The following is a 22,349-nucleotide window of genomic DNA, read 5'->3' as shown; positions in this document are numbered from 1 at the left end:
CACTCGCCTGCAGTGTGTGTTTTGTTTTTGACACAACAGACATGAATCAAAAAAATGGACTACTACTTGACTTTATCAGTTCAATAACATGACCACACACACACACACACACACCCACACACACAAATAGTACTTCTCACTATCTTTGTGGGGACCCTTCAATGCATTCCCTACCCCTTACCTTAACCTTAACCATCACAACTAAATGACTGACAGAAACCCTTACCCTCACAATAACCATAACCTAATTCTAACCCTAATCCTAAAACCAAGTCTTAACCCTCAAATAGACCTTAAGATTTGCAGGGTCCAGCATTTTGGCCCCACAAAACTGTCCAGATCCCACAAGTATAGTGTATTCCCGGTTTTTGAACCCCACTCATTTAGAAAGAGGACATACACACACACACACACACACAACACACACACAACACCACACACACACACACACACACATATACACACACACACACACACATACACACACACACACACACACACACAGAACCTATTCACATACAAATGGAGAGATTTCAGGGTGAGTGGACTGCCAGTGCTGGACCAGCGCCCTGAGCAGTTGGAGGGGTACCGTGCCTTGGCAGTGCTCAGATGGTGAAGTGGCATCTCTCCAGCTAGCAATTGGATTGTCTAAAGTTATGATCTGTTTTAAGTATGTTTCACGCACTCCTACTTTAACCTCCTGGAATTGTCATAGGAGATAAAAACTTACAAGTTCTTCATAACATGATTGTAATAAAATAGATTGGATGTACTCTATTGTCCACCTCACTGGACATTGTCTTGGCATCTACCAAGTACAAGAAAGGTGCACATAACATTAAAAACGTACAGAATATACAGAATATAATAGTGCAAATGGGCAAGTAGCAGCAAATATGTTATATAAATACAAGAAAGCATATCTTGGGAAATACAATATAAGTTTTCTCTGATTGAGTCATTCTTTGTTCAATGTCTGTGTGAAATTGGTACACTAAATCAATGGCCAGATGGGAGTTCAAACTCTGAGTGCAGTGGGTGTGAGGTATCTGCTGTTACATGTGTAGCCTTTCTGTGTACAGCATTGTGAAGTATATTGCAAAGTTGTTTCTGTGACTTGCCAATCACCTCCCTTGCATTGTTAACTATGGTAAGAGCTTGTTTTACTCTTTGAACTCAAGTTGCCATACCATGCTGTTATGTTACATGATAACCATAATTGACTAACCTAACCCCACGGTTGAAAAAAAAAATCAAGGAGCATAAGGAGTCACTAGGGAAGTTCAAAAGTAAGGGTTTTTATTTCCCAAAAAATCATTACATCAATGAAGATAAAGTTTTGGGCCCATAAAAGAGGTCAAATAAATAGACAGTGACTAAGCTCTGAAGATAACAGACTCAAAAATACAACTGACCTACTGCAAAAGAAACAAAGGGGACTTATGTATTGACTGATCAGACCGATTTTGACACACAGGGGGAGACTAACAAAAACACTGCTACATTAACCACAAATAACAGCAAAACCTACCTACAAACGTATTCCAAAAGAAATGTACTTCTACTTAACCTTAACTCAACAAAAATACTCAATATAATATCTAAACCCCAAAATATCTAAGGAGATAACAAGCAGTGATAGTGTACAATTAGGCTACCTCCCTATAAAGCTGCTCCTGCTCCAATTGCCACCCCTTTAAGCCACCAGACGTCCTGCATCCCTGCCGGGTGTAGAATCCAACATTGGTAAGCGCTCCTAAACTGATTGTGTTGTCATTTTAAAGTCTCTGTATGCCAATTCAAGTATCAAAGTAGCTCCTAAGCTTTCCCTGACTGGCTATTTTAAAATGATGTGGTGGCAAAGAACCTTTGCTCTCTTAGCTTTATCGTACTTTTTCCCCCTCCAACACTAACAGAGCAATGTAATTAACTTAGACACAACAACGGCCGACTCAAATGCAAAGGACTCAAACTCCTAAAACAATAGAAAGTTTAACAAAAATGTTTACTTGACAAGTTAAAACAAAGATAATCACTCATTAGAAGGATTCATTTGAGCATGAATCCAAATTATAAAAATAATCCATCATCAACTGGCAATTAATCAGTGTTGGCATACTGTGTATAATGTAATTATGGAAGATCATTTGGTAACCATGGCAGCACATATATGCATCACTAAGTGGAGGGATTCTCCTTGACACAAAAGAAAGTGAAAATAAATTCATACAGCATGTCAGGTCTTGTGCACTGTACAATGTGTTTTGGCAGTTTCTCAAAAAAAAGTTGCGATCAGAGTAGTAACTATCGCAGAGTAAAATTACAAAAGAAGTCTTGTGATTTGCCCTGTTGCCTCCCTGCTGGAGCCCAGGCAGGTCTGTGACTGATCCCTGATGGGATCGTTTTCTGGACTTTGCTGACATGAAATCCTGCGAGTTGACATAGCGAACACGGGGCCGACTCAAAATGCACTAAGCTGTGTGTGGAAAATAAGTTGAAATGAATTTATCCATCAGGGGGATCAGTGATTATGGACGCAAAGCATTTACGGGCCTGAAATCAGCTTTTTGTATCACTTGATGTGTATGAGTATGTGTTTTCCTACCATACTTTTATCACATGAGGTTGATCAAGTCATGAAAATATCAGGCTGAAGCGTTTTGTAAAACGCTGATTGTTGTTTTCGGAGAAGGATGTAGTGAGACGGGGATGGAGATCCGTCTGTAGTTTCTAATTTCACCTAGCTATTCTGTCCATAAAAGCTGTTATTCAACAGAACAGGATGAAAATAAAAGAGAGAGCAGTGTTTCCCAACCTTTCAGTAATAGCAGCGAGTGTGGCATCTCAGCAGCTGACTGTCAGCAGCAGTACAGGCCAGGACAAACTTTCAAAATGATTTTTACACTAAGACAGAAATAAGTTTGCCGAAATTACAGCAAGGCACAAATAATTGTTGTGTATATTTACTAATTTTTCGTTGACAGTGTTTGACAAAGTTTATGAGATGCTTAACTTGCAAAAAGAGTTGATTTCTAAGGGAGTCTTTCCCCGACCTCTAACGGATAAATGTTGTGGTTATTGTTTGTTAAATTTGACATGTTTACCATCAGTAAAATTGTGTATTTTTCATAAATGTAACAAAACAATGACATTAGTTGAAAAGGAGAGAGTGACACATATTTTGTGCTTAATCCTTTTTTCTTTTAAAGAAATGCAAAATCCAAGAATATGTAATCCCTGGAGCACTCTATTCTATGTTTTTTATTTTAAAAAAGAGGTTAAAATAACGCAAAATAACAATAAATAACAGTACACAATGCAAAAACATGAGAGAGAGAGAAAGGGGGGGGGGGGATGTGCTCAGAGCAGACAGCTGTTTGCAAGCCTGTACGGACATATGAATAACCTGATTTATCTGTGTACCACTTAAATATCAGACCCTGAATATGATCATAACTGGAACACTCTTGTCCATGTAAACACACATGATTAAATGTTCCCCTTAGTGCTGATGATGCAGGATGAAACTAATAAAACTGCCAATCCATACGTTTACATATTTTCACCTCTTGATTAATAATAGGTCTGTATTAACATGAACGGTTCAGAATTGAAAGGCAAGAACAGAGCTAATTCTTTAGTCTGCACCAAGTGACCTTAATTACAGATGTGAAAGAGACATACATCTACATCCACATCTTTGCTTTTAAAAACCTTACATCTTCTTGGCCCATGTTTGGTTTCAATTTTAAATTTATCTCTTCAGCTGGGTCAGGTCCCTGGCTGTTTTAAGCATGCTCTTGTGCAGCCTATTTTAAAAAAGAGCAACTTAGATGCAACTTTGTTCAAAAACTACAGGCCTATCTCGAAATTGCCTTTTATTTCAAAACTTTTAGAAAAGGTGGTTGCAAACCAACTAAATAATGTTTTGGTTGCTCATAATATTTTTGATAAGTATCAGTCTGGCTTTCGTAAAAATCATTCTACTGAGACTACCCTTCTTAAAGTCTCCAATGACATTTTGATGGCAGCTGATGGGGGTAAATGTTCTGTCCTGGTCCTACTAGATCTCAGTGCAGCATTTGATACTGTTGACCACTACACTCTGATTGATAGACTGAAAAGTGCTGTAGGCATCACTGGATCAGCCCTGGATTGGTTTTCTTCCTATCTTTCAGACAGGACCTTTGCTGTGTCCATAGGAACATACAAGTCGGACTCTGCTCCTCTGTCTTGTGGTGTGCCCCAAGGTTCTGTGCTTGGCCCCCTGTTGTTTAGTCTGTACTTGCTTCCTCTTGGAAAGATTATTGGTGGTTTTGACGAAATATCTTACCATTGTTATGCTGATGACATCCAACTGTATTTATCTTTCAGCCCTGATAGGCTAGACAAACTGACAATGTTGCACACTTGTTTAGCCTCCATTAACAAATGGATGGCGGACAATTCCTGCAATTAAACTCAGAAAAACTGAGGTGATGATCTTTGCTCCAGACAGCATTACCCTAAGATTAGGCAGGCCATTGGGCATTATCACTCTCTGATTGTAATGTTGTGCGAAATCTGGGTGTCATTTTTGACAAATCTATGGTGTTTTAACAGTCATGTGAAATCCGTGGTTCGTTCCTGTTTTTTCCATCTCAGGAACATTTCTAAGATCCGTTCTGTGGTCTCTCAAAAAGAGCTGGAGATGCTTGTTCATGCTTTTATTTCTTCCCGTTTGGATTATTGTAATGTACTGTACACTTGCTTAAACAAATCTTCAATGGATAAATTGCAAGTTGTTCAGAATGCAGCAGCAAGACTTCTGTCTAAGACCAGCAGGAGATCACATATTACTCCGGTGCTTAAGGCTCTTCATTGGCTACCAATTGGTTTTAGAGTGCATTTAAAATTTTAATCACTACTTATAGAGCCTTGCATGGACAAGCCCCTGCTTACATCCAGGATCTACTGCACGCTTACACTTCTGGTCGTTCTCTAAGGTCTTCAGACCAAGACCTTTTAACTGTCCCCAGAACACGTTTTAAAACCAGGGGCGACCGAGCCTTTTCTGTGGTGGCTCCAAGGCTCTGGAACTCTCTTCCCTTAGCCTTGAGAGCCTTGGATTCTGTGGAATCTTTTAAAAAACACCTCAAGACACATCTTTTTAGACAAGCTTTTAACTAGCAATATGCCTTAGTATACTATGTGCTGCTGTTTATTTTGTTTTTTACTGTAAAGCACTTTGTGACCCTTCTTGTCTGTGAAAGGTGCTATATAAATAAAGTTTACTTACTTACTTACTTACTTACATTACTACGTTCTTAAGATTGTGGGCCATATAAGCATCTAAAGCTGTTTCACCTACAATTAATTTATTAATTATTAGGAACTGGAATAATAACATAAAGAGGATGTTATGAGGGTTGTACTGTATGGTGTTAAGGTTTATTGATTAGCCTATTGTTGTTATCAAAAGTGTGTGTGCGTGAGTGCGTGTGTGGGTGTGTCCGGAGGCTTGTTTCCATTGTTGCCGGCACAAAAGACAAAAAAAACTGCGCTCGCCAGTGTAACTGATTTGGGTATTTAAAAAGCAGCACAGATATTGTAGCTTTGGGAGAGATTCTTAGAAGGATGTGAACACCCCCACCACTTCTTCCCTTTTTAACCTTCTGCACTCTGCCTCATCTCCCCAGAAAAATCCCTGAACATCACTGAAAATGTCTGAATAATATATTAACATGCTATTTAAAAAAAAAAGCCCCTTCTCTAGACCCCTGGACAACTATACAATTAAAATCTCTGCACTCATTGTATTTATTGACAACTTCACAGATGCTAAAAATGGTTAGTGGTTAGCTGTGGCATCCAGGGGGAGATCCAGAGCTCCAGGCTCTATAGGGGGTCTGAGAGGATTATGTGCCTGGCAAGGTGCTCTTTTGTGTGGGGAGTCAAGGCAGCAGAGTGGCCCTCAGCTACAGGCCACAGGCACAGACATGAGCTGATACGATAAGCGTGTATATACTGTATTGTGGATTTAGTAGCGATCTGCCAACATTTTACCTTTACTCCAAATTACCTCCAGTATGAACTTTGCAATGGAAATCAGACTTGACCTGCATTTTATTATTTTTATATGCGTACATTTATAGCATTCATCCATTCTGTAACTATCACTATATCTACAGTCCTCAAAAGACAAGTTCAGCTCCTCCGTGAGTTGGGGTCAACAACACCAAATCTCCCAGCCTGAACTGTGTTTAGGGGTCCCACAAGGCTCTATTCTGGGACCAATTTACACTTTATATTAACGACTTACTATATGATGCATGAATGAAAAATTTAATCTCATGCAAAAATGAATTTTCAAATAATGCAGATGATGCAAAATACATTCAAGAAGCACTTCTTAATTCATACATCTGCAATGACACCTCTCATGTCTTTTATCGAATATCAAAAAACTGAGAGGGGAGGAAGTTGACATAGTAAATGATGTCCTTTATCTTGGGGTCAGATCGGAGTCCACGGTTACTTTTTAAAAAGTCATGTGAAAGACGGTGCAGCAGAGTTTCTGTCAGAAAGTAAATATTTGAATAGTCTAGCATGTGCAATAAGGGAGTGCACTGATTATTATACTTTAAGACTCTTCTCAGACAATGGCTTACGGCAAACCAGTACTGTGTTCACTTTTATCTTTACATGTTCTTTTCTTGTTACCTGCCTAGGGACCACTATAGATGTAAATTACCATTCTTGCTAATTCCAATATGTTCACGTCTTGCATTTTACACTGATGTCAATTAAGGTGCCCTTAAAAAAATATTTAGAATACATTAACTAAAAGATTTTTAAAAATCTGAAACAGTATCCACACCAGAACACAACATCCCTCTTTCTCTCTGTGGCTTTAGGTCTTTCTTGCCCACTTTTTGTTCATTGCACCATCTCGACAATCATTTTTTTTAGCTTAGCATCATTCATATTCTGGGATGTTTGTCTGCAGCACGGATGAGTGGGTTTCCCAGCAGGTTCCTGACACAGCCATCTTGTCTTGGGGCTACCGGGCTAAAATTCCAACAGAGTGGCTATCCTGTACCCAGAGGGAGATACTTCACCCAACCACCCAAACTTCCAACTCTACTTGTAGCCACCCTTCTGAAAATGATGAGTCTCACGCTCTCTGGGCATTAGACTTGTGTTCATCTTCTCAGTCAGAGTCATTTGGCAGACATACATCCAAACACATCTTTGAACACACGCACACACGTTATTTTCCAGCCACAACTTTCAATGAATCAAGATAACAAGCATAGGAAACAAAGGGCAGCTCTGCAAGAAAGTTCGTGCATACTGCAGATCAGTGGAGATAAGAGCATTGCCTGGTGTGCTTGTGTCACTTTAGGAAGAAAAAGGGGTGAAACAGCCCATGTGTCTTCTCTTGATAAGCTGAATTCATGTTAAGAAAATTCAATCATAATCTACAGTACTTTTTTTTCTTTCCATGTGTGGTTTACACTTTATCATAGTTTTTGAAGCCTACAGTATATTTTCCTCTTTCTCATTACGAGCCTGTCTGCAAATACACACACACAGACAAATACACCTATACACCAAAACACACACATACACAGCACAGTATTTCTAGGTGTAAATGTGTCACGGAGTGCGCAGTCCCTCGTGTTCAGAGTAACAGCAGTGTGCGTGTGTTCTAGCATGAAGTGTCATTGTAAGACCCCTAATCTCAAGTGGATGGGTCAAACACAGGACTTTCACCATGGAGACCGGCATCCGTGTTCCATGTGTCACTGAAACGTTGTTTTTAAAGATTCAAAAAGCTTTGTTGTTTAATATGTTGCCATTTTAGAAGATTTTCTTTTTATTAAAGGCAGAGTGTGTGTGATGTGTCAGTAACATGAGTTTTGTATATATGTGTGTATATGCATTGGGAATGAAGGATTTGTTGTAAAATGACTTTTTAGCCAGAGGCACTCTGATCCTTCTTCCTTCTAACTTTGGTGGAGAAGGTGGGAGGCATCCTGGATGGTGAAGTTGGATTTTCTTTCCACTGCTTGTATATAAAGATTAGATTAGATTCAACTTTATTGTCATTACACATGTACAGGTACAAGGCAACGAAATGCAGTTTGGGTCTAACCAGAAGTGCAATAGCAGTAAGTGCAGGATATACAATGGTTCCGTAAGTGCAAGACATGGATATGTAATGAATAAATATAGAAAAGAATACTATTATAAACAGAGTTTTACAGATGTGTTTGTCCTATGAATACAAAATATAGATAACAGGAATTGTGTGCAAGATTTACAGCTAGGAATTTGGTGGATATTACTATAATTGCAAATTTTTTACAGATATGTGCAAACAGCATAATATACTAATGAAATAAGGTAAAGTTTGGGCAGAAACTATCCGAATTAAAGTGTGGTGGAAAGTAATTGCATATTACAGTTAAAGTACGGTAGTGCGGATGTAAATGTAAACAATTGGTACTGTAAATAAATAAATAAACAGTCAGCAGTGCAAATGAAATGTAAGTAGTGCAAAAAGGTAAGTAGTGCAAAAGATGCAGATGTAAACAGTCGTTACTATAGTAACAGTCAGCAGTGCAGATGAACATTATAATATTGCAGATAACAAAATGGAGGCAGGTGTGAGGAGGGAGAGGAGAGTCTGTCAGTATATGAGGGGAGTGGGATCAATGAGGATTAGAGTTCAATAAAGAGACAGCTCTGGGGAAAAAACTGTTCTTTAGTCTGCTGGTCCTGGTCCGGAGGACCCTGAAACGCCTGCCGGAGGGCAGGAGAGAAAACAGTCTGTGGGCTGGGTGAGAGGAGTCCTTCAGGATGCTGCGAGCTCGATGCAGACAGCGTTCTCTGGATGTGCTCGATGGCGGGCAGTGGAGTCCCGGTGATGCGCTGGGCGGTTTTCACCACCCGCTGCAGTGCCTTGCGCTCTGCAACAGAACAGCTCCCATACCACACTGTTGCACAGTTTGTCAGGATGCTTTCTATTGCACAGCGATAGAAGTTCACCAGGATAGTTGAGGAAAGCTGATTCTTTAAAGATAAAAAAGATAAAGATTAAATGGCCGTTTTTGTGGAATGCCTGGTTATCCTAGCCAGCTTTCTCTTGCATTTGTTTGGTAGGAAGCTTTACCACAATGGGATGTTGAAAGCGAGCACAGACTATCAGTGACTGGTATACTCTGGACAGACTGACCTGTCTCACTTCAAATCCTTTAAGCCTTCTGAGGAGACCCATGCACTGTTAGGCCTTTTTTTTATTGTGTCAACATGCAGGGGGAAGTTATGAGGGTGGTCAATCAAAGTAAAAAACTTCCAACCTGTTCCACTACTTGTCCTTCCAGCCACAATGGTGTAGATGGTGGATGAAGAGTATCAAGCAGTTGGCCCCGATAGCCAGTTCCTTGGTCTTGGTGATGTTAAGCTCCAGTGTGCTTCTCTTGAACCAAAGTGCCATTCTGTTGACATAATGCTTTTAAGTGGACAGGGAGTGGTCTTCAGCGAGGTTGGCCACCAAGGCCATGTCATCCGCATACTTAAACAGCTTGAGCCCGCTGCTGCAGATGATCTCATTTGTATAGATGGAGAATAGGACAGGTGACAACACACATGCCTGAGGCACAACGTAGTATACAATCACACACCTAGAATCAAATAAGGATCAAAACAAATACTGTGTTCTGCAGTAGCGTTTGGGAAAAAAAAGATTTAACATTTATACCATTTTGTCTCGGGATTACCAAACTATTATGACTATGACACACACTTTTAAACAGTTAAAGTAAGGGCTGTTTCTGCTGCTTACACAACAGCGGAAAATGACTACACTGTAAATAATGACTGTGAAATCTAGTTATTTCCTTTAGATTTCACAGTAACACGACTGTATGATTTTTACAGTAGAATGCTGTAAAGGATTCATTACAACCTTGTCGACATGACAAAATCACAGTAGTCTAAGTATTACAGTTGAAATCACAGTAGTCAAAGCATTACTGTAAAAAAACACAACATAGCCACTATAGTAATGTAAATAATAAAGCAAACTACTGAATTTTTACTTTTTATCTTATGTTGTGTTTAATTGTTTTATATTTTACAATGAATACATAAAATACTGTAAATGGAAGTACAGTACCTTTACTGTAAAAAATAATTCACAGTAACTTCATGGCCAATTGTTGCCAGTAAGTTACTGTAAATGTAACTCTAAATTTGTCACAGTGTAATCTTGAAGAATTGGAGGGAAACAAATGTCTGATAGGCCTATCTAACCGAAATGCATGAAACATTTATGGCAGTGACTGTTTTGATTTAGCAAATCAGCTACTGATGAGCAGTTAAACCATACTAAAGCAGTGTAAATAATATGTCACATATTTAAGCAAGAGTTATTGCAATAACAGGTCATTTATCAAACTTGGCTGATCATTTTGTACACTAATAATGTTTGTGGTAAAGTCTTTGAGTTGGCATACTGGTAGACTGCTGAACTCTCTGGTGTTTTGGGCACGCTTGCGCTCCTACTCTTCTCTCTTTTTTTCATTGTTGTGAGAGACAGTTGAAATCAGCTCCATGAATAGTAATGCTGTCACTGGTGGCCGAGACTTTGTCTGTGCTGCGTATCACATTAACTCCGTTTAGCAGTCTCAGGTCCAATCGGAACGGCTGAGTGACTTTAATTGACTAAAAAATAAATAAATAAATGAGGAAAAGAAAAGAGAATAACAAATGGCAATGGACTCTTAACAGCAGTGACTTGCATCTGTTATTGGTGTATGGTGCTTGGTGGGATGTAAAATGTGTGTTTCTGTGTAAAACCGGAAAACCTTCCTCTCGCTGCTTTTAGCTCTATATGCACGGTCTTCTTATGAGTTCCTTCATGTACACAAGTGCCAAAGCTTCATGGTATTTGACTGTATTTTTGATAAATACAGAAGAAACTCTAATTCTATAGGAAATGTTGGAGGAAAAACTGCAGCTAAAGGAGCTGCGTTCACGGTGACCTCTTTGCAAACAATAAAATAAAGAGATAATGCTGACGGGGTCATATTTCTACAGTTTTTTCTTTTCCTCGCCGTACTTCTTCCTCAGGAAAATCAAACGGATGACAACTTTATTAACCTGAGACTGATTTATTCAGTGATGCACTTCATTTTAGAAATGGATGCTTGTTTTTTAAACGGACAGGAACACTATCACTCTTTCAGATTGTTTGTAGCGTTATTGTATTTTCTCGCGTCTTTCCTCCAGACCGCCACCTCTTTCTCTCCCTCAGTCTCGCTTGTCATTATTCCTGAATAGGCGGATGGTGGGAATAAATCTGGAAGGTTGTCATTAAGGTGCTTTTGCCTTGTTCTTCCTTAGACCTAAGGAGTTGAGTACCTACTCTATCAAACAGATTACCCAGGCAAAGTCTGTCAAGCTTGCACTTCGTTTGACCCGCTCCAAACTACATCTGAAGGTCTTGAAACAACCCTAAAAGTCTTCTGTAGAGTTAAAGAAACAACCTGCAGCGATACATGACCCCATACGCTATCTGCCGTTCACTTTAGAGCCTCTTTGTACTCTGTTGACAAAGTATACAAAACGGGGAGCAGTGGCGTTGCCTTATGTTAATGATTCTGGGATGGATTGTTTCAGGTTGAGCTGATTCTTCACCCCTCCTTGCCCCACACACACCTTCAAAAGGCTCACTTGACAGGGAAAAGATGAAACGTAGAGGGAACAGGAGGCAGCGGGGGGTGTGGAGAGGCAATGAGTGCCGGGTGAAAGGTGTGGCAGACGAGGAGGAATTAAAACAAAGAGAAAAGGGAAGATAGGTGTGTGAGAGAGCACAACAGGGGGTTGAGCACCCCACTCACAGGCTCATGTGTTTTGACAGTGTGTGTGCACATGCAAGTCTATGCAGATGTAAATACATTCAACATTTTTCGAAAGTCTATATGTATTCTTTAAAGTTTTGATACAGGTGGAGGTGACAGCTCTGCATCAGCTAGGTGGAAGAATGTGAGAATGCTGTCACTCATTTTTTCTCACACACACACGCACGCACAGTATTCCACTTTTACAATTCCAGCTTTCCAAACCTGTCTCTGCACTGACGCACTATTTAGCACCAACTTTTTTCACCTACACAGACACAAGGGTCATGGTACACGTCCACTGTCCAGCATTATTTCCCGCTTCCCCCAATTTATTGTCTATGTGAGCAGCGATGCAATTCATTCTGGTAGCAACGCAGAGACATTCGAGAAGGGAGGGGGGGGGCATTGCGAAAATCTTTTAAACTGACTGTTGTCTGACTGAAATGAAGACAGATTCAGTAAGTCATAGCCTATTTCTCTCATAAAATGTTTTAAAATTAAACACACTTCAGTGAACTATTTCCAATGTTTTCCAACTGAGCCTCATTTTTTTTGGCATCATATGACTGAAGACAAGTTCTTATTAAATTAATGATTACAATTTTAGACAATTTTAGGTTCTTTTAAAGCAATTTAATATCTCTAAGCGTTTCAATAGCAAGGCTGTGTCCAAACACAATCTATGCCTGCTTTTATTGTTCATTCACATGTTAAGTAATAGGACTGATTCTGATATTGGTAAACAGCTGCTTACCTTTTCTTCAGTGATATGTGAAATGACTGATAAATCTATGCTGAGTTTCCATGAACTTTGCAGCAGCCTCTGATGAATTTCAACTTGTAACAGTAGCCTATTCAATGCCAGTGTGATCATGTCATGTCAATGCCATGGTGTGCATGATCGAATGAGAAATACAGCAATTCAGTTGTTTTATAAGATAGTCCATGACACCTGAACTGAGCATTGAGTAATCAATGCAAGTAAGAGATTTGGCTATTATTGTCTGTATGTATGTATGAATGTATGTATGTATGTATATATGTATGTATGAATATAATCATCCTTTTATGCTTTAGTTGTGGAATCTCCATAGATTCAGTAGGAACACTGTCAATCCTTCTGCAATACTACAACCTTATTTTCGGTATCTTTTTAGTGACAAAAGTGGCTTCACACTAAAACCAGGCCACACCGGAAGTGTCTCAGAAGCGTAGCGTCTTGCCTTCCCAAATAACATTTTATTGTCTCTACAAGTATGTTACAGAACAATCATGTTTATTTAGCTGGTATCTACCTTCCACTCCAGGCACTCCTGTAATTAAACTCCATGGCTTCTCTTTTCTGGTGATGTCCTTATGAAAAGGCCCTATGATGCGATATTAGGCTTGTTCGAGATGATCTGCGAGGCGCCTCGCCTGTAAAGTGGACGAGAGCAGGAGGCAGCAGTGACAAAAATCCGCTGTCAAATTGGAAAAGTTTCCAGCCAATTTTAGCAGCCTTCAGACTAAACAGGAAGTGACAAAAATACTGTGGTGTGATTCTGATTCTTCAATACAAATTTATCAGACCCACTTATCAGCTTGTACACAGTCTCTAGTTTTAATTATGACAGAGTAGCTGTCAAAATGCTCTACATACAATCTGTTGCTGACATTAATTAACAACACACTGTAGATGGTCCATGATCTAAACAGATTTAGTCTCTGACTTCAAAACGTAACTATCAGCCACACAACAAGTGTTCTGCACGGAATAAGCCTTCAAATCAGACAAATAGCAATTAAAATCACTCTGATTCAAAATCAATTAAATTTATACAAAACGCCATCATGTTAAGTTGATTGGGAACCATTTCCCAGCAGGCTCTGGGTCCCCTTGGGTCTTGCTGTCGATGAAAAGCAACTGCAGCCGCCTTGCCCTCTTGAGATGAATCTTTCATTGTCTGTGGTGTTGCCGAAGAGACTTATGTGATAGTTGGGGGTGTCCCTTCCTACCCGGCTGTCTGAACGGCCCGCGGCTTACGTGAAAATAGACCTGCCGCTTATCATTACCGGAGCGGAGAGCTGCTTCACCCACATCTCTGGGATGCACCACCTCTGGAATGCAGTGAAGACGCGTGTGTGGTGGAAAATAGATGTCACATGTGCATGTTATTGTATCTCAAGCCTCAGAGACTTCTCTAAACAGCCTCAGTCCAGACCTCATTAACAGAAACTGGATCTACAACATTTGGTGCTTGTGCAATATCTTGTAAACACATTAAATATGTAATGCACCTACAAGGCTTTGGAGCTGCATGAGCATTTGTGGCTTTTTCTTTTTTTAAAGCATGGCTTAAACATAGATAAATAACAGTCCTATGGAGAACAGCTAACTTGTACAGTCCCTGACAAAAGTCTTGTCGCTTGTGTACAAATTGACCTGAAGTGCCGCTGAAATATATTTCTAATCAAGATTTATTTACAAGAAATGGCTCATTTTAATCCCAACAGCTTTTGTAATAATGTTTCAGTGCAAAAAGAAACTGTCAAAAGTATTCTAATATTCACAGCTTGGTAAAGCCCATTGAGTCAATTTTTGCAAAGACATAAGTGTTGTCGCCTTGTCATATGAGCTTCACCTGTGACTAATAATGGATCAATTACGTCTCAGGTGTGTATAAAAACAACCCCAGTACACTAGACCTTCACATCAACTGCGACTAGACCTCTGCAAACATGCCTAAGATTCACCCTGAGACTAAAGTTTTGATTATCAAGAAGCTGAAGACCAGATCCACTGCTGATGTGGCAGACACCTTCAATGTGTCTCAGCGTCAAGTACAGAGGATTAAAAAAACATTTGAAGACCCTGGAGATGTTTTTGACAAGCCCAGGTCAGGCAGACCCCTCAAGACAACTGCTCGAGAGGACCGTTTGTTGGTTCGAAAATCCAAGGCCAGCCCATTTTCTACTGCAGCAGAGCTCCACCAGACCTGGTCCCCTGAAGTCCCTGTGTTAACCAGAACGGTTTGTCGGATTCTGTCTCGAAATGGCCTCCATGGTCGAATCAGTGCCCAGAAGCCAGCCCTAAACAAAAGACAATTGAAAAACCGTGTGGCATTTGCCAAGGCCCACAGCCTGCTAAAAGGATGGACGCTGGAGAAGTGGAAGAAAGTGGATTTTTTAGATGAATCTTCTGTTGAATTACACCATAGTTGCCGCAAATATTGCAGGAGACCTACTGGAGCCCGCATGGATCCAAGATTCACCCAGAAAACAGTGAAGTTTGGTGGCGGAAAAATCATGGTCTGGGGTTACATCCAGTATGGGGGTGTGCGAGACATCTGCAGGGTGGAAGGCAACATCAATAGTCTCAAATACCAAGAAATCTTAGCTACCTCTTATATTCCCAACCATAAAAGAGGCCAAATTCTCCAGCATGATGGTGCTCCATTGCATACTTCCATCTCCACTTCAAAGTTCCTCAAGGCGTAGAAGATCAAGATGCTCCAGGATTGGCCGGCCCAGTCACCAGACATGAACATCATTGAGTATATGTGGGGTAGGATGAAAGAGGAAGCATGGAAGACCAAACCAAAGAATATTGATGAGCTCTGGGAGGCATGCAAGACTGCTCTCCTAGCTATTCCTGATGACTTCATCAATACATTGTATGAATCCTTGCCAAACCACATGGGTGCAGTCCTTCAAGATCATGGAAGTCATCCAAGATATTAAATTCAAATCTCACAGCACCACTATTTAATTTGCTGACATATTTTAGTATTTGTAGTAAATTTGTTCAGTTTATGTATAGGCGACAAAACTTTTGTCTTGCCAAAATTTGACCTCTCTGTCTTGTTTAAATAATAAATCTTTTTTTAGTGAAACTAATTTATTTCATTGCATTGAACATCATTTGGGAAGGTTTTAGCTTTTCATATGAGTTATTTCTTACACCAATTGATTAATTAAAAGTCAGGTTAATAGCAGCAAGCGACAAGACTTTTGTCAGGGACTGTATTGTGTTGTCTGTCTTTACGAAAACAAACAAAAAAATATCCAGGCTATCAAGATGCCCACTGTCCTGATAATGGTTAATAAATAACATCATCTTATTCTATAACTTTCTTCAGTCAACAGATCTCATACACTCAAACCAACAATTAATTGATCCTACCATCAAATATTCTTAATACTTAATCTGCCCTAGGGCTTAGGCTGAATCCAAATCCTTCGTCTTACCCCTACCCCTTGGCCCTTACCCCTACCCCTTGGCCCCTTGAAGCCAAGGGGTAATTGGTAGGGTTGAAAACATACCCCTATGAAAATTGGACACCACTTTGGTGAAAATCACCATACAAAATTTTCACAACTTCCAAGATGGCGTCTCTGTCTGATTGTGTGGGTTTGGACAACATGTCATATGTATTTATATATTTGATGTTATTTTATGTTCACTTTTTGTGTTTGTAGAGGCATATGTTCTTTTGTGTGTATAGTCGTCTGTTGCAAACTAAGTGTGTATACACATGTATCATGTATCATACATATCACCTTGTTATACACGGTTGTGTTGTTTTATCTGTTTCAGTTATCACCGTTTTGAATGTCATTGATGTTCAAAAAACATTTTGTTGACAAAATCTGTCTTTATTGCTGATAAATGAAACATAACGCAAAAACATTCCTAAAAATGATGTTACAGAACCATTATCACTATTAGAACCATAACTAACATGTCACACACGTAAAAGGCACTCATATGTGTAAAACTAAAAAAATCACACAAGCCCACACAAAAACAAATTAACCACAGCTGTTCTGATATTCCAGACCAGTCTGATGCCTGTGGCCAGTAACCCCCCCCCCACATATCATCAGTGTCCCCATAACAAACCAACAACAATATACAACTGCATGAAAAATGAACAGGAATTAATTACAATGATTACAATAATACAGTACCAACAGGTACTTCTGCGTTTTCAGCCCCAAAGTGGATCAGCTGCTGTGTCCTCCTGTGTGATACAGGGCGGTATATGTAAGCACATAGCGATGTATCATAGACCGTTAATATTTATAAATGTATAACTAGTTTTTTTTTTAATTTGTTTGGCATTTTAGGCCTTTATTTCTATAGGACAGCTTAGACTTGAAAGGGGAGAGAGAGGGGGGGAATGACATGCAGCAAAGGGCCGCAGGTCAGAGTCAAACTGGTGGCCGCTGCGTCGAGGAATAAACCTCCATACATGGGCCCTCACTCTACAAACTCTACCAGAGGCCTACATTACGAAGCATTATTGAGGTAACGTCAGATTCAACCCAGGGTTTTCTGTATCACAATAGTGGATCACATGCTTTATTGCCCACTGTGTTTTACTGAGTTAGCATTTCCGGGAGGTCATTGTAAAAAGGCTTCCTTTCTCCCTTTCCACTAGACTCTGTTCCCAAAATGAATACTGTTTTGTGTGCTTAATCCTTAATTTCAGTGTAAAGTTGTATGTTAGTGTTTGGGTTAATTGTAACTTAATTATTTGACATAGGGGATCATTGGCTCTCATTGATGAATTGTGCGTATGACCTAAAACAGGCTTAGGACGGGCATACGCCGTTTGCTACGCAAAGCACAGCATTTATCAATTAAGTGAGCGGAGGCTGTGAAAAAATCTCACGTCTGGTCTGACCTTGTGTACGCAGGTTTTCGATTTAAAGTGGACTTGCGGTGCAGCATGTAACAGGAGAAGGAGAAGTTCTCAGTTGATCCCTTATCGACAATAGCAGATCTGGCTCTTTTAGAAGACCTCTATGAGCTGAGCAAGAGTGCACACGTAGCCCACACACACGAGCCACGGTGGAGTGGGGGGACACTACTATACTTGCCAGAAAAAGTCTGAAACATTGTGTTAGCCAGTGGGGTTCTGCACATCGCGCAGGAAAACAGGCTGCCATAAATGTAATGACGGAGCCAGCTGACCTGATGCCCAGAGAGCAGTATCCAGCACAGCCCCAACTGGGGGCTATACCAAGGAGACAGGATATAACTCCTTGCTTTAAAGGGTACAGTGTTATGTTTGGCAATGCTATTCAATACAGGAAACATGACAATGCACAACATTTTTATTCATACTTCAGGTTTTTGTTTGTCTTTAATGTGTTGTTAATGGCCACAAGTGAACGATTTCTTTCTATCATTGACTGTCATATTATGGCTTGTTTTACCAGCCCCTCTGCTGTCAGGAGACAGGGTCGGCGTGGTGGTCCAGCACCGGGGGGGGGGGGGGGGGCTGAGGACACACGCTATCCCTCACAGCTTACGATTGCCTGGCTCTAACTCATGAAAAAAACATAAAGTAAAATAAAAGACACTGCATAAACTCTGCTAGTGTGTTTATTTAAATATAGGTACACCTACATGTAGACCTAAGACTTAAGGATTTCTGTGCTCATATCTGCTCTGTAGTCATATGACATATTTATAACTAGGAATGTCAAAGGTATGGTCAATTAGTAGTCAATGAGTATGGTTCTTCAATTTGGGTCACCAAATTGTGCACTTTTAAAGCCTCCTTTCCAGTCTTCAATCGTGACAGTCATGTGCAAATAATACTCAAATCATTCATTTACAATAAGAATACGTTACAGATGCGTTGTTGCATTTATTTGTTGTTGCAGATGGTCTAACTTAGCCTACTTTGGATGTATTGTAAGCTAAACCTGCTATCACTGTCACTTAGCCTCGAGCCAAAGCATTAAGAGTTTGTTGTGGCAACCAACGTAATAATAATTTAGATTAATATAGCGCATTTCATGAAACCCTGGGAGGCTTTACACAGATACGGCGGAGAAAAGAAAGTAGTAGGCCAACACAAAAACGGGCTAAAAGGAATAACACGTCCAGGCTAAATGGAAAGGGGATGTTAATTAATATTAGCTCCTGGCGTACAACCACATCACACATTGTATAGCAATTTTATGAATTAAATAGACATATAACACACATGAGGGCCAATTCTGGGACATTTTCGAATCATTTACAGCCCTGCAATTGTCTCCAACTGTTGAAAGCCAGACAGAGTGTGATTTGGGCCCCTCGTATACTCTCCCTTTTGTCTTTTAGTTGTTCTTGGTTTAATTTCCTTCTTTTCTGTAATGGCCCTGCCCCACTAACAGCCATAGCTACAACAGATAATTTATGAAATAAAATTTTTGTGACCCGTCAGAATGTGTGCTCATTAGCACCATCTACCTGCCGTAGATAATTTTGTGACTTTGCGGGGAAAAAATCTTACCGGACAGAGGCATTAAGAAAAACTATGTAAAACTAGCTTTCTTTTTGCTATTAGTCTCATTTGATGTTACAGGTTATTTATGACCCTCAGATGGAGCATTACAGTTTCAGAAAAGTGTACAAGTGTCATATAGTCTCTTTAACTTTAAAGTTTTTTAGATGTCTAATCCTAACATGTCTCAAGGAGTAATGCCCCCAGTTTCATACAACTGATAGCACGTGGTGCTATCAACAACATTTTTCACACTGTAGCTGGGATGTAGTGGTAATACAGTACCGTATTGTTAAACCATTTTTTCTCTCTGCCAGCCGTACGTTGGCCTTGCTGTAATTGAACATAAAGGACTTAACATGGGAGTCTGTCTGCATTCGGATGACATGTCAAAGCCATCAAAGCTGCTGGTGGTTGGGAAGAGACTCCATGCTGCTTGTTTGAGGATTTGTGTGGCACTCTGTCAACCTAAGCTATTCCCATGATCTTTTGGAGACGCTGTATGTGTAAGGTCTCCAGGGATTTGATGTGGTGGCTGTATGTGGTCCAGGTCTCACAGTCGTAAAGTGGAACTACAGACTGCATACAAGGACTTTGGTATGTCTTATGTCTTTCTCAACCAAATGATGTTGATGCTGGCCTGGGTCGATTTTGAATTTCATCATCCAAGGTGTAATTTTCTGAGATGATGCTGCCGTGGACAAATGGCCAGTTGTTGTCCCTCTATTGTAAAGGATGTTGGGTGAGGTCGGTTGACGGTACTCCACTGGGAAAGTCTTTCAGTCTTCTGGGTGTTGATGGTCAATTCCATTCTTCTAAATGGTGTTACAGGTGCTAGAAATTGCTAGGATGGTGTGTTCTGTAGGGCCTTTGGAGTGTGGGCAACCAGGGCGATCAGGCCACAGGGCATATTGAAGTTCCACAACCTCCTCTGAAGTAAGCTTTGTGGTAGCCTGTAGCCTTCTGATGTTGAATATGTTGCTGTCCAGGCGGAAATCAATCGGGACTCCTGTTTTCTTCTCTATTCCCCTGCTTAATAGTGTAGTAATACCAATGAGGAAGATGATGAAAAGAGCTGTGGCCAGCACGCAGCCTTGCCTGACTCCAGCCTGAACGGTGAATGATTCAAAGCTCTTGCTTCCCACAGCCACCCAGGCCATCATTCCAGAATTAAACTGTTTAAGGATGGTAAGAAATTTGTGTGGACAAACAATTGTTTGCAGTACACCTAGGGCTGGGCGATATGGAGAAAATATAATATCACAGTATTTTTGACCAAATACCTCAATGTCGATAACGCAATGATATTGTAGTGTTGAAAATTGGTGCTTTGACAAAATATTTACACTATGAGATTTTTGATAAATAATCATCAGTAATGTGGATATAATGACTAATTGGGTAAAGGCAAATAATAGAACAGCTACAACAGTTTGGTAATATCAGAAAATAACATAACTTTACTGTAATTCAGCCTTTAAAATCAGGAAAAGACAATACCTATGCAATATTACGATACAATGTAATATAATAAGACAATATCTTGTCTCATATCACAATATCGATATATTGCCCAGCTCTAAGTACACCCCAAAGCAGATCTCTGTTTACAGTATCAAAGGCCTTAGAGAGGTCAACAAAACAGGTTTTGGTGCAGCTCTTTGTGTAAAGATAGCTGTCAATCAAGGTACAGTGAGGAGGTCCATGGATAAGATCGCCTTGAAAGTGACCAATCTTAAAAGGGCCAGTTCCTTCCTTTGATTTCCACCCTAAGTCTCAAAACTTCACGCTTCAGTCACGCAAGCAGAAATCAGCTTCGAGAGCAGAGTGACCTGTGAGTGTGTGTGTATTTTCCTCTGTGTGCTTACTGAATAGTTTTCTGCATGCAGGTGCCATTCTTTCTTTTGTTTCACGCTCACAGCTGCCTTTTGATCTCTGGGTTGTTGAATTGGTGCGCACAAAGACTAATATCTGCACATGTGAAATATAATTAACTTGTGAACATGTTTTATCATGCTCTGGAGATGTGACATAAACCTGACGCCATACCAAACAATTTCTACAATAGAAGCAGCATTTTAAACTTCCGCCATTTGCCGCCCTTTATCATATTGTGACAAATCTTCTTTACGAAGCAATACATACATTCAGATATTTGTGCCCGATGTCTCCATTGAGTTTACGCAGGATTGGGGCAACTTGAGTTATGGTCAATTCCCTGCTAAGCACCGGCTTTTGCTAAATTCTTTAATTGATGTGCCAAAAAGGCTTTTTTGTAAATCGCATTGAGCTGGATATATGTGAGAAACTTAAAGTCTATCAGACAGGCGTTGCCTTTCCAAAATCCCGTTTTTGGGTGGTGATAACAGCGCTGCCATGTGGTAGATTGGACTAACATTTGTTGAAAACCATTTACACATAATTTCTAGTGTCATGTTTCTAACGGACAAGAATAAAAATGACAACAAATAAAAATAATGAACCAGCACTAATTCATTAGGGTTGCAGTTTGAATCCTAATAATAATAACAACAACCTACGTGTTTCTTTGCATTTGTTTTTTTTGCTAGAGCCTCTATATTGGGATCCTGCTGTGCCATCACAGTTACCTTATCGAAGTTAGCTCTGGTCTGAACATGGGCTTCTGGTGCTAGCTCCTACTTATGGTAATCAAAATGTGAAACAGTCTAGTGTACCTTTAACATTTAACAGTTCATACCTTTTGGAAGACATGATAGAAACTAACATGTGAGGCTACAGTAAGTGTGACAAGTGCTGAAGTGATGTGGTATATGTGTCATATGATACAGTGAACTCAGGTCTCTCTCTCACTCTCTGTGCCCCTCGGTCATGTTCTATCTATCTCTGACTCACCCTGTTCCTCTCTTGCCATCTAATTCTCTCACAACAAATCACACACACCACACACACACACACACACACACACACACACACAAAACACACACACACACTGTGCCCAGTATTGCACACAGCTTAGTCGGCCCACTCTCTCTGGGTAACAGGGTGTCTCACACTGGGCCTTGGCTGGCAGACTGAGACATGTGCAGGAAACACACACACACACACACACACTTGAACTCACTCACCCAGCAATGCACAGATGGACACATGGACAAGCCTTCAATGACCAACATTATCCAAGGACAAACTTATCCCCATTCACAGCCAT

General features: G+C 40.2%; 1 protein-coding gene and 1 long non-coding RNA gene across 7 annotated transcripts in view; one reads left to right on the top strand and one right to left on the bottom strand.

The window, feature by feature from the left end:
• LOC116704612 (RNA binding protein fox-1 homolog 3-like) overlaps positions 1 to 22,349 on the top strand; it is a 751,296-nt gene that overhangs the window by 104,858 nt on the left and 624,089 nt on the right. The gene's annotated exons all lie outside the window — the stretch shown is intronic.
• LOC116704654 (uncharacterized) lies at positions 148 to 18,235 on the bottom strand. The gene is made up of 3 exons (XR_004335744.1): positions 18,225 to 18,235; positions 12,319 to 12,321; positions 148 to 378 (listed from the first exon to the last, which is right to left on the bottom strand). It is a non-coding gene; the product is annotated as an uncharacterized LOC116704654 (long non-coding RNA).

This window comes from Etheostoma spectabile, chromosome 16 (assembly GCF_008692095.1).
Source record: "Etheostoma spectabile isolate EspeVRDwgs_2016 chromosome 16, UIUC_Espe_1.0, whole genome shotgun sequence".
NCBI lineage: Eukaryota > Metazoa > Chordata > Actinopteri > Perciformes > Percidae > Etheostoma > Etheostoma spectabile.
Note: the sequence above shows the minus strand (reverse complement) of the source record. Positions and strands in the feature narration are given on the sequence as shown.